Below are 10841 nucleotides of genomic sequence, written 5' to 3'. Positions count from 1 at the left end.
GGAGAAAAGCAGGCCTAAGGTAACAACTGTAATGTATTAACGCAGGTGTCCAGAGATTACACAGAGACCTTGTATCCTGGCAACAAAGGAGATAGAAAAATATATCAGAAATTAGTGGTCAAGACTATATCTTTATACTTATGTCTGAGTGCCCGATATAATTCTATGCTCTGCCACTTTAGAAACAAATCCTTATGTGATTGTTTTAGTAGGTGGCTTAACATAAGCTCTTTTCATTGGGGCAGTTATCTTCTATTTTTTTCAGGGCATAAGGAGATTATCACTGTAGCACTCTGATTTAAGTTATTGAGAAAATAAGCAACCATATTTTTATAAGATGAAGATGAAATAAAAAATTATATTAAATCCCTTTTAATTGTTTCACACAGCTAGATGCTTGCCATAAATTAGATCCATGGCTGGAAGATTCCAGATCATTGCCACCTCTTATTTTCATCTTCGATGTGATTTCAAGTATCTTGTAATCAATTTTCAAATTGAGTTTTTTAGGTTCACATCAGATATCTAGAGCCAACACATCAGATCATTTGGTGCTTTGCTGCTTGATTTATTGAAAGAAAATACACAAACATTATTCCTCTAATTTCTACTTGATTTGTTTTTCATAGGTGCTGGCTTAGGAACTTCTTTTAACTAGTTCTATTATGAACCTCCACCCCTCATACATACGACTTTCATGTTCAAATTGGATAAAATGTCAAAATACTGCCTACCTTTATTCTGTTCATCATGCAAGCATTCAAATCTCGCCCACATTCCTGAGATAAATAATCAACTCATGGGTTAACTCCAATTTATTTACAATTTAATTAAAATTTCAAGGAACAATTGTATTTTTTCATTGCAGCAATGGTATACATAATTTATATCTTGTTTCTAAGCCTAACAAATGTGTTTTCTAGAGATAAGAGGTCTATTTCCACTATACGTTTGTTCTCTGCATAGCCAAACCTTTTGAAAAGGTTTATAAACACTACATATGATAGGTTTGTTAATCATTTTTCCATTTTAATTGTGGATTTAGGCTCAATTTTGCATGCTGAAATTTCTCTTTGTTTTGTAACTTTGGTAATTTAACATGATCAGATTTGACTACTAATCATTTATTAACCTAATGCCAAATTATTCTTCCTCCTCACAAACACACATGTGTATTAACACCAATTATTGACAGTTAAAAATAAGTTAAATGCAAAGTCTCACTGTCAACAGGAAATTTTAGAAAGCACAATTTTAACTTGATTTCATGTCTTTTTAGAATCTTGCCTCTGAGAATGCCATATTTTTGATTTAAGTCCTTTAATCTATTTATTAGTAAACTTCAGAAACAAAGTTAATAATAATAAAAAAAACTTTCTTGAAATTCAATAGAGGCTGACAGTGGAGAGGTTGTGCAGATTTAAGCAAAATTTCCCATGAAGTGCTGAAATCCAATAGCAATGAATATCTCATATTTGCTTTTATCACATTTTAGATTTGATATAAAATGATTCTTTTGGAAAATAAAAATATCTGAATTACTAGCATATAATTTTTCAATGTTTATCTAGTATTTTAATATATGCATGTGTTGTGTAATTGTTTATTTCACTGACCAAGAAGACAAGGCCTAACTACTAATATTTATTACAGTAATGAAAAGAGTTACCACTTACTGAACTCTTTCTATACACTAGGTACTTTGACAAGTGCTTTTATGTATTATCATATAAATCTTCATGAAAACTCTATGAAGGACAAGCACTTATTATTTCTGTTTTTATAGATGAGGGAATTGGGGCTTAGAGGAGTTAAATGGCTCATGACTGGTTGCATGAACCAGTAAGTGCTGGGATTTGAACACATTAATTTGTTTTCATGCTGCTGATAAAGGCATACCTGAGACTGGGCAATTTACAAAAGAAAGAGGTTTATTGGACTTACAGTTCTACATGGCTGGGGAGACCTCATGATCATGGTGGAAGGTGAAAGGCACATCTCACATGGTGGCGGACAAGAGAAGTGAGCTTATGCAGGCAAACTCCCCTTTTTAAAACCATCAGATCTCATGAGATTTACTCACTATCATGCGAACAGCACAGGAAAGATTTGCCCCCATGATTCAAATACCTTCCACCAGGTCACTCCCACAACATGTGGGAATTCAAGATGAGATTTGGGTGGGGAAAGGGCCAAACCATATTATTCCACCTCTGGCCCCTCCCAAATCTTATGTCCTTACATTTCAAAACCAATCATTCCTTCCCAACAGTCTCCCAAAGTCTTAACTCATTTCAGCATTAGCTCAAAAGTCCACAGTCTGAAGTCTCATCTGAGACAAGGCAAGTCCCTTCTGCCTATGAGCCTATAAGATCAAAAGCAAGTTGGTTACTAGCTAGAGACAATGGGGGTACAGGCATTGGGCAAATACAGCCATTCTTAATGGGAGAAATTGGCCAGAACAAAGGGGCTACAGACCCCATGCAAGTCCAAAATCCAGCAGGGCAGTAACATCTTCAAGCTCCAAAATGATCTCCTTTGACTCCATGTCTCACATCCAGGTCACACTGATGCAACAGGTGGGCTCCCATGGCCTTTGGCAGCTCCACCCCTTTGGCTTTGCAGGGTATAGCCCCCTCCTGGCTGCTTTCATGTGCTGGCATTGAATGTCTTTGGCTTTTCCAGGGGCATGGTGCCAGCTGTCTGTGCAACTACCACTGGAGGACAGTGGCCCTCTTCTCAAAGTTCCACTAGATGGTGCCCCAGTACGAACTCTGTGTGGGGACTCTGATGCCACATTTCCCTTCTGCACTGCCCTAGCAGAGGTTCTCCATGAGGGCCCTGTCCCTACAGGAAACTTCTGCCTGGGCATCTAGGTGTTTCCATACATCCTCTGAAATCTAGGCAGAGGTTCCCAAACCTCAATTCTTGACTACTGTGCATCTGCAGGCTGAAACCACATGGAAGCTGCCCAGGCTTGGAGCTTCCACCCTCTGGAGCAACAGCCTGAGCTGAACCTGGGCCCCTTTTAGTCACAGCTGGAGTGGCTTGAATTCAGGGCACCAAGTTCCTAGACTGTACACGACATAGGGACATTGGATCTAGCCTGGGAAATCATTTTTTCCTCTCCTAAATCTCTGGGACTGTGATGGAAGCGGCTGCTGCAAAGGTCTCTGGAGACATTTTCTCCATTGTCTTGGTGATTAACATTAGGCTCCTTGTTACTTATGCAAATTTCTGCACCCAGCTTGAATTTCTGCTCAGAAAATGGGATTTTCTTTTCTATTGCATGGTCAGGCTGCAAATTTTCCAAACTTTTATGCCACATTTCCCTCTTAAAACTGCATGCTTTTTACAGCCTCCAAGTCACTTCTTTAATGTTTTGTTGCTTAGAGATTACTTCCACCAGATACCCTAAATCATCCCTCTCAAGTTTAAGGTTCCACAAATCTCTAGAGCAAGGGCAAAATGCCACCAATCTCTTTGCAAAAACATAACAAGAGTCACCTTTGCTCCAGTTCCCAACAAGCTCCTCATCTCTCTCTTAGACCATCTCAGCCTGGATTTCATTGTCCATATCATTATCAGCATTCTGGCTAAAGCCATTTGACATGTCTCTAGGGAGTTCCAAGCTTTCCCACATTTTCTCCTGTCTTGTTCTGAGCCCTCCAATCTGTTGCAGCCTTTGCCTGTTACCCAGTTCCATAGTCACTTCCACATTTTCGGGTATCTTTTCATCAGTGCCCCACTCTACTGGTACCAATTTACTCCATTAGTCTGTTTTCACACTGCTGATGAAGACGTATCCAAGACTGGGCAATTTACAAAAGAAAGAGGTTTATTGGAGTTACAGTTCTGAGGTCTCACAATCATGGTGGAAGGTGAAAGGCACGTCTCACATGGTGGCAGACAAGAGAAGAGAGCTTGTGCAAGCAAACTCCCCTTTTTAAAACCATCAGATCTTGTGAGACTTACTCACTATTACCAGAACAACACAGGAAAGACTTGCCCCTATGATTCAATTACCTCTCATTGGGTCCCTCCCACAACATGTGGGAATTCAAGATGAGATTTGGGCAGGGACACAGCCAAACCATATCAAACACTAATCCAGATCTATTTTCGTAACACTTTTCTTAACTAGTATACCAAGTGCCTCATTTAGAAATTGCCATGTTGATTAATATAAAATTAACTAGGTGAGAGGGTATAATGGAAACTTATGGAAAGTCAACTAATATCATGTTTCCCTTACCTATTGTTTTCCCATATCCTCCAGAAATCAACTTGTATTTTTTCTTTCTTTTTGTATTTCAGAAAAAATTTCAGACTCTGGTTTTTTATTCAGTTCTATCCTGCACTATATGCTTCAGTATTATTTTATCCTCACAACAATTCAATAGATGTTATAACTTTTATTTTATACAAAACTGTATGAAGACTCAAACTGGTTAACTGAGTTGACTAAGATCATATAAGTTATCATAGAACTAGAATTTGAACCTAAGTCTTTGGACTCTATATAATAATGATTTTTCCCATATAATATTATGATGATTAATTTTATGTGTCAACGTCAAACGTGCTTTTTATGACATTGATGTTTACATTGGTAAACTTAAAGTTGATTGCTCTCCATTTTGAAGTGGATCTCATCCAATCAGCTGAATACCTGAACAGAACAACAACAACAACAACAACAACAACAACAACAAAATCAGACTCCTTGTGGAAATTCTCTGGCAAAATATCTTTGGACTTATCTGTAACATTCAGTCTCCCGGGTCTCCAGCTTCCTAACCTATATGGCAATTTGGGATTTGTCAGTCTCCATAATAATGTGAGACAATGTCTTACAATATATCTTATTCTACACACACACACACACACACACACACACACACACACACCATATTGATTTCATTTTTCTGGAGAAGCCTGACCTATATAGAGAAAGTTTTGGCATATATAATTAATATCGGAAAACTTAAACAACAAGTAGTAAGTAAATCATACACAAAGCACTCACTTTTGGCCCCATCTGGGACCTCCATTCAGAGGTCTACTTAGCTGTTGTAAATGTGATCTTCAGGTTTAAAATAGAATTCAATAATAATAAATATTTAAAAAAATAGTACTTGCGGAGTATTATTTTTCAATTACAAATGCTAATAAAAATTAGCATATGTAAGCAACATCCTTCATGTAAATTCTAAAAGCTAACATACAGGAAAGTGAGGAATTACGGAGTGCCAATTTTTTTTTAAAGTTTGAATAAAGTGCTTGGTAACTGAACATAAAAAATTCTGCAACGGTCAGGTCTTCATCTCAGTCCATCAAACTTACCCATAATGCCTTGTCCATTATTGTCAAAAATTCAAGGAAGTTTCTCAGAGATTATTATTAAACATTGTTTTATATTTATTGGAAGGTTTACCAAAATAATCAATATAAACATATAAAAGGGTAATGTATATGCTTTCTTAATGGCTAAAAACGGAGTGTTTGTCTCGAGAATTTTTTTCTCTTAGGTCTAGCATGGGCAAAATCAGGACCTTTTTGCATCTGGCTTTTGTTAAGACAGGCTTGTAAGTTATAAAAGAGGCATCACATCTATTGAATTTAGGATTAAAAAGCAAATAAGGTAAAAAAATTAAACCTGAGTACAATAAAGAAATAACATAATTTTAGGATGATTGGTCAGCACAAAACAAAACTGGAGGCAGGCTGGGCACAGTGGCTCACGCCTATAATCCTAGCACTTTGGGAGGCTGAGGCTGGTGAATTGCCCGAGCTCAGGAGTTCAAGACCAGCCTGGGCAACGCGGTGAAACCCCGCCTCTACTAAAATACAAAAGAAATTAGCCAGGCGTAGCGGCATGCACCTGTAGTCCCTGCTACTCGGGAGGCTGAAGCAGGAGAATTGCTTGAACCCAGGAGGTGGAGGTTGCAGTGAGCCGAGATGGTGCCACTGCACTCCAGCCTGGGTGACAGAGAAAGACTCTTTCTGTACAAAAAACAAAAACAAAAGCCAAAGAAAAAATAAATAAATAAAAACTGGAGGCGAATCTATTGAACAGAGCAGATATGGAGTGAGTTTACTAAAAAGAATAGGAGGAGCCAAATAAATGAATTAGCTAATTTTTATTCACAATAAAATCTAGAATATTGACATTAAAAAAGAAAAAACATTAAGATCAGAAAAGAAAGTATTCTTGTGAAAACCATTATGACAAATTTTTAAATGGATGCAAGAGGAAAACTGCTACTCAACTCACAACACTTTGATACCCAAATGTGTAGGTTTTCCACACCAAGTAATTTTAAAATATTCTGTGGACACCAGCTGGGGGACCTACAATTTAATTTGATTCTGACACTAACTACTCAGAGTTAGCACAGATCCCGCAAGCTAAGGACTCAGTCTCAAAAACTGCCCTCAACTTCAGACACCAATCACAAGTATTTGGATCCCCACGTGTTCTGTGAAAGGGCCATACCGTGCAAAGGGACCCCAAATGCCAAAGGAGCTGATAAACCAAAGAAGAAGGAAGACAAATCCAGTTTGTCAGAACAGTGTTTTACTGGGGAACTTACAGTCAACAGTATCGTCTTGGGCAGCCACAAGAAAGATAAATCTCTGCACTGTTGCTATGCAGACCCATATGGTATACTCCACATACCATAGGGAAACGGCAAATTTGCTCCAGCGAGACAATTAAAGGTCACCCACCAAAAAAGGCAAGAATTCTATGTGCATCATAGCCTATAATATGTGTGATAACATCAAGCATGCTTTGTTCTTACGCTGGGGGCAGTAAATGAAGTAGAAATCTTAAGGTATTCATGAAACTGGAGCTAATCAGAAGTTAACATGGCAGATTAGCATCCAAGATGGAGCAAGATGGAGGCTCTTTTGTGTCTACACTCCACCCGTCTAATCTTGGTCTTACAATCTGAGGCACCCAAGTCTTCTGCAATGGTCCCTATACCTCCTTAAAGGAGAGGTGCTGTAGTCATTCCAATAGCATGAACCAATTGCATCAATTTGGCTTCTACTTGTAAGCAGAGGCAAAGCAACAATGTAAACAATAACAGGCAATGATACTCATGCCAAGTATAAGACACAAAATTAATCAGGTCTTTTGCCACCATGTTCCCCAGGACCAAACAAAGAGACATTTTGTAGGGCAGAGCAGCAACAGAAGCAGAAGACTATGGGAGGAAATACCAGCGTTTAGTAGGCATTTGATGGGGCAATTCTTCTCCATCAAACAAGATGACTGTAGTGTCATCTCAGTTATGACAGAGGCTGTCTGATTATGGGCTAGGGGCACACACCAAACAATTTACCTGATGGGTGAAGGTGCCAGTGATATTTTTAAGGTAACAGGGGCTGCAAAGAATCATGTGAAATGGCTGATCAGAGTGTCTTTTAAAAGGAGCTATGTTTCAGTGTACTGGTATGTGGAGCGTTTTGGTCCAGACTGAAACAGGATCATCGGAGACCACTTTAGTTGGCCGGGGATTTCTTTACTCTCTGACAAGAAATACCCTATCCAACCTGGGGGAAATTGACAGTCTAATCTCCATTCAAGTATCCCCTCCCCTGTCTCAAAGTCTTGGGACATCCCAAATAATTGATAATATTTGCTATTGGCCTTTTATCAGTTCAGGTAGAAATGTGTCTGGTCAGTCTTTCTTTACCACTGTGGTTAAGAGGCCCTCCTCTGTGGGGGTCCCATGTTGTTGATGTGGTGCCAGCCCTATATTCACCTCAACTGAGTTAGGGTTTCTAATGGCTTGAGGCAAAACCTTTGCCCACCCATGAAAAGTGTGCAAACAATGTGATGCCCACTATGCTTACGTACCCAATCAGCTAGTTCAGAGGATTGCCAGGGAGCCAATGTCCTAATTTTTGCTAGGGTATCAGCCTCCATGTTACCAGGGGATGAATCTAATCAATGTGCTAAAACATGATACAAAATTAGGCTCACAGCATATTCTTGTAGCCTTCCCAAATGATTTTTTTACATGGCAGCTCTCCATAAGGGTTTCTTAAATACATGTTAGTTATCTCGGGCCCTTTGTGCAAGCCATGTTGTAAGATCTTAAATACTGCCATAGTGCCTGTACAGAGAACTATAGGTCACAGCTCTTGGGTACAAACCAGCCATGCAGCTCAGAGTTCTGCCCATTGACTGCATTGCTGCATTCCCATCTCAAACCAGATGGTATCTGTCTATGATTGTACAACTACTGCCACCCATGCACAAGGGGCGCCTAGGCTCTACCCATGTGAGTAACAAGAGTTTTCAGGAATGGGGGCCATGCCTTTGTGTAGCATTGGAGGCTTCTCCTGTGGGGGCTCCACAACAGGGACAGCCCTGGTCTCCCTTTCTATTGCAGTTCATCCCCCAGGGCACTTGTGGAGAGGGTACTGTGTTATTGAAGGTTTGCATGCCACTTTTGTAAAGTGGAGTCTTGGGCAGTAGCTGAGGCACACCTGAAAATTCCCTTCTATTCAGCTCTTGATCGGGAGACAGTTTTCACTGTTACTGGCAAAGTAGCAGTTATGGGTTCAACTTTCTGAAAAACTTTCTATAAGTCCTTGTATATTCCCAGGACCTGTTGTTCAATAGAGGAATAGTGGGTTTCAACACCCTTCCATAGGTGTGGCCAGAATCCTAGGGGAACTGTTTTCCCATGCTAGACTTGTCCGAGTGCCCAACTAATCCCTTCAGGGCTTATGGTCATATCTCAAGAGATTGGTAATCCAGAGAGGGCGGAACCCAAGACTTGTGCCTGAGCCACTAATAACAGCCTTCTCAAATGCTGCCTCTTGGTTTTTATTTATTTATTTTTTTTGTCACAGCACCAACTAGGTCTCTTATTTACTATTCAGTATAGGGGATGCAAATATTGAGCTAAATGTGAAATAAAAGCTTGCCGACATCCCAAAATACCTAGAAATCTTGGTAACTGTGTAACTGTTTTAAGCATGGAAGAAATTGTATTTTGTCAATGAGCGTGTGTAGGATAAGGCATATCTTACCTAATCAAGTAACCCCTAGGAACTTTATAGCGGGCCCTGGGCCCTGGATCTTTTGCAGGCTGATGGCCCATCATCTAAATTGAAGAAAGGTGCACAAGGCATTAAACTGTTGCCTGTTACCACAGCAATGACAAGTTTTCAGAAGTTAGGGTAATATCATCCATGTAATGCCTGTGAGTCAGTGTGTAAAGGGATGCTACCGGAGCACTAGCCAAATCTAACACAGCATGGTAAGTTCCTGTATTTTGTATTATTTGCTCTATCACTTGAATTATATTAGACACAGCTGAATGTATCTTTGGAACCTCCCTATTTATTTCCTGTGCCTACTGTCATGACTCCGGTGCCATCTGGCTTTCTTACTGGCCATCCAGGACTCAAAGGGGCTTTGGGCTGGCTGGGTAATATTAACTTTGGCCTGCTCCTGTATGGTGGCTGTGATTTATTCTGTCCCACCAGGAAGATGGTACTGTTTCATATTAATAATACACCATAGATTAGGAAGAGGTACAGATTTCCATATTGCTTCCCTCTTAAAATAGCCATTAATGCTGGAACCCATAGGCGAAATTCTCCCACAGATGTTTGTAGCATTCACCGTAACAGGACGTCCATACCCAAGATGTTTTCTGGAATAGGTGAGATGAAGACAGTATAATAAGTGGGGGAGCTTCCACCTGATACCAAGGAGGAGAGGTGTTTGTTTAATTCCGATTGTTTGGCACTGATAACCTGCTGCCTATTTACCATGTCTCTGGGTTGGCATGAATTAAGGTGCATTCTTAAAGCCACTGTATCTATGAAGTGATGTTCTCTGCTTGTTATTCGGATTCCAATAGATTGTGAGCTCCACAGGAGGCCTCTGTTAACCCCCTATTGCTCTGGCATGGAGGCACCCTTGGCACCACCCTAGTCTGTAGGCTGGGTAGCAGTCTACCACTGGAACTCAGAAATTGAAGTCATTCTACATGGAATTTCTTCTTTTTCTTCTCTCTCCTATAGTGGGGTTCCGGGAAGAGGTCTAAACTATTAATTAGAAGTCAGGGCATTCCAAAGGCCCACTAGTATGACATTAGGTTGCCTGTGTATGTGTATGTTTTGTCTACTCCAGCTAAGATCAAATCATATCACATTTGTTTCCCAGTAATCCTAACTGGGTTTTATCTCCTTTTTCTCAGTCCAGCAGACTTTCTTTCTCTCATTTTCCCTTTTCCCTTAGTAACCTTTTCTCTTTCCTTTTAGTTTCTCCAAAATCAGAAATGGCTTTCCAGAGCTCATACACAAATTTCCCCAAAAGCGGGCCATGCCACTCCCAGATGGGCACTCTGTCATTTGTTCAGCTTTACTCCCTGCTAGGGAGAGGCCATCCCCACTGGTGTCCCATAGCCACATCATCCATGTAACTAAGTTTTCTCTCAGCAGCTGTTTAAAAGTGTTTGCTATGCCCAATAATCCTGCCCTGGGCTGCATGCGTTGGGCTTTTGCTTTGTGGCACATGAGCGTTTTTCCTCTCAAAAGGAGAGGATAATTATCTCCCACCTCTGAGTTAACCTCTGTGTCATCATGTGACTCACTAATTGGTTCCCAAAAATTTCAGATCTTTGCATCTCACTCTGATTTGGCAAGGAAAGCCTGCACTTCTGGCTGGCACAGCTTTCTCCCTCCCAGCCGTACAAAGCGGCAAGCTAAGGTTTCCAATGGTGCCTCCTGCGTTTAAAGCTTATCTGCCAAACCAGGCACTAACACAGATGTGGAAGTTCTCATAGCTCTTTCTAAGTGTAATTCTT

The sequence above is a fragment of the Pan troglodytes genome, chromosome 3, assembly GCF_028858775.2.
Source record: "Pan troglodytes isolate AG18354 chromosome 3, NHGRI_mPanTro3-v2.0_pri, whole genome shotgun sequence".
Taxonomy (NCBI): Eukaryota; Metazoa; Chordata; class Mammalia; order Primates; family Hominidae; genus Pan; species Pan troglodytes.
The sequence above is the reverse complement of the archived record's forward strand: the minus strand, read 5'-3'. Positions refer to the sequence as shown.